Raw genomic sequence first — 3,329 nt, forward strand, 5'->3', positions numbered from 1 at the left:
GCAAGTGTTCTTCCTAACTCTTGTTGAAGATGAGGATTTCATATAGATAAACCACCACGAACGAGTTAGTGAAGGGATGCAATATGTCATCCATCAGCCTCATAAAAGTAACAAAGGCATTTGTCTACCCAAAGGGCATAACCAACCATTCAAAAAGGCCTTCCTTTGATTTAAAGGTGGTCTTCCATGCATCTGTGGGCTCTATTGGAACCTGGTTATAACCAGATTTCATATCAATCTTGCTGAAATACTTGCCCCTCTTGAGTTGGTACAACAAGTCATCAATATGTGGGATTGGATACCCGTTCCTGACAGTGATTTTGTTTAATGCCCAATAATAATTATAGAGCCTCTAGGTCCCATCCTTCCTTTGTACAAGTACAATCGGGCTCCCACAAGGTAAGGAACTTGGTCAGATGTGCCCATTTTGTAGAAACTCCTGGATTTTCCACTTGATCTATTCATTTTCCAAAATGGAGCATGATATATCGACCCGTTGGGTAGAGGTGCTTCGGGAGTCAGATCAATCGAATGCTTGACCTGACAATGCAAGGGTACCCCTGTGGGTGAGGAGAAGATGTCCTTGTATTCTTCCACGACCGTATCCACCTGCCTCTTCTTCTTTCCTTGAGGGCGTATCATCAGGAAAACAACTTTCCTGGTTTTGGAAATGATCTTACTGCATTGTTTTGCAGTAATCAAAGAGATGGCGGCAGGTGGTGCTACCTCTGGTATCCTGAACAACTTATTTCCCAATGTAATAATAACAGCACGGGGCCTTGATTCATACACAGCATGTCGCTTCCACAAGTATGGTTGTCCTAGTAATACATCACAAACTTCAAGAGGAGCAATGTCACACAATACCTCATCCGTGAAGGGCTTGATGTTGTATGGAAGGCGACACTGCTGGCTCACGCGAAGATCTTGTCCTTGGTGAAGCCACCCAATGGTGTATGGTTGTGGATGTGCTATGGTCGGTAAGCCCAACTGCTTCACGACCTCTGCCAAAATGAGGTTCTTTTGCCTCCCGCTATCAACAATGAACTGTATCGGGGAGCCCTTTACCCACATCTGGGAGTGGAAGAGACGCTCCTCCTCCTCTGGATCTTCGGGTTCATTTTTCTGGATCTTTGCGGTAGCAACGGTGGCGCTGGGATCCGCATCAATGATCTGCTTCCCTTTTTCATACCCCTTATCGGGTTCTGACTCAGAGTAGGAACATGCATCTGATTCTGAAACCTTTAGCTCAGCCACCAGTGACTGCTTGGCCCGACACTCACTTGTGTTGTGAGTGGAGCTCTTATGGAACTCGCACCATTTTCCAGTGTCCTTTCTTGGCTTCGCGGCGCTGTTCTTTGCTTGCGGCTTCGGCTGGTTGTCTTGGGCTGTCCCGCCTTGGCTTTGTCCTTTGTTCTGTGGTTTAGGGGCACCTTTCCCTGCTTTGGATTCGCAGATCCAAAGTCTCGCTTCTTTTGTTTAAACTTATGCTCGACCTTGACGGCATATCGGTATGTTGCGCCGAGCGAGGGGATGTTTAGGAATTGTATTTCTTCCTGGATGTACTTGTGCAGGCAGCCACGGTATTTGAGTATCAAATGTTGCTCCGAATCCTTGATACCCAACTTTGTGCGAAGGGTATGGAAAAGATTGGTGAACTCCGGCACGTCTTGGTCCCTTCCCTGCCGCAGCGTGGTCCACTTTATGTATTCATCCTCATAGCTTCCGACAGGGTAGTATTGCTCCTTGATGGCATCCCGGAACGAATCCCAGGTGGGTGCGGCTGAAAATAGTGAGCCAGTACTTTCATCCTTCTGCTCGCAGTAGGTTTCCCACCAGTCCTTGACGTGGGGGGCTGCTTTGAGAAGAGCAAAAACAATCTTTTCCCGACTCGAAAATTCATGAACAGAAAAATAACCCTCTAGCAGATTTAACCATTTATCTACGGCATCTACGTCTATCTGACCCTCAAATATGAGGATTTCAAAATTAACTTGTACCTTAAAGGGTGTGGCGTTTCCAGAGTAGCTGCTGGAAGCCGATGCGTTGCTTCTGGGTAGCCGCTGAAGGATCTGGGCAAAGCTGTCCATCATCGCGTTCCGTTGTCGCTCGAGGGCTTCTTCGAGCAAGATTTTGATGGGATCTCCTGCCCCCTCGTCTTTCTTCTCGTCCGCCATGGGAGGCCGTCGGGATTTGCGAGGCTGGTCTTGCAAAGGTTCAACCAGTTCAAGCCCTAACTCCTTATATCCCGACCTTGTTGGGGACATGCAAAGAAAAACAGAGAAAAAGCAGACCGCTCTGATACCACTGATCCGGATTTAAACAGGAACGCAACAAATTACAGAGATAACCATATACACAAAGATGCAGCGGAAATAATACTTCATTTCATTAATGGAAAAATACTGAAATATGCTTACAACCAGAAATGGAAATAAACCAGCTAGGGCGATGGTAGCTTATCTCTGAGAAGAGATGTGATGGCTACATGTCTCTGAACTGTGTTACAATGAGGCTCGAAGGCCTATTTATTGTTGAGAAACAATGGAAAACCCTTAACATTCCAAAACCTAACCCTAGGAGATGAAACGCCAAACTGTGGGCCCCGTTTGGGGGTAAATTGGTACATCAACTTCCCGGGGTCGTAACTTTGGCATATGATCTCTGTTTGACGCGTACAATAGCTCATTAGAAAGATCTATCCGAGCACTATCATTGTTGGAACGGGCAACATGGTCCATTCCATGGACCCATGTTGCCCCTGGATTCCCCAAAAAACGTCGTTTAGGGCCTCAAAACGGCTCTGGAAGTTCAGGACCCAAAAAACTGCTAAAAATAGTAAGTTGTGATATAATTAAGGAAACTGAAAATGCTGAGAAAGACAATGGTGGGGGTCCAGGTGGACTTGGCAGGTGGCCACCAATATCCCCCTGGATCAAAGTCACCCTGGCAGCTGGCAAGTCGACCAAATTTGAGGAGAAACATCCACCTTGATAAGCCTATAGAAAGGAGGAAACTAAGCCTCCTTGGATCACATCCATCACTCACTCATTTAAGCGAATGAGGACGAATAAGAAGGCAACAATGAAGTAAGAAGACGAAGGAGACTTGTCTTTGGGCTATTTCTCTCTCACACGTGCGAAGTAAGGCTAGGGTTTCTACAGTTGATCTAGGGTTTTCTTATATAGGTTTTATCTTGAAGAAGGAAAGGAAAGAAGGTTAAGCGAAGGTCACAAGAATCCATCCTCAAGCTCCAAAAGGAAGAGAAAGCCAAGTGAAGGTCCGAGGAAGCCTTGGGAGGCTAAAAGAAACTCACATGTGTGGCAACA

This window comes from Pinus tabuliformis, chromosome 5_2 (genome assembly GCF_031772625.1).
Source record: "Pinus tabuliformis cultivar Carrire ecotype Pingquan chromosome 5_2, CPIR1, whole genome shotgun sequence".
In the NCBI taxonomy this organism is placed as follows: domain Eukaryota; kingdom Viridiplantae; phylum Streptophyta; class Pinopsida; order Pinales; family Pinaceae; genus Pinus; species Pinus tabuliformis.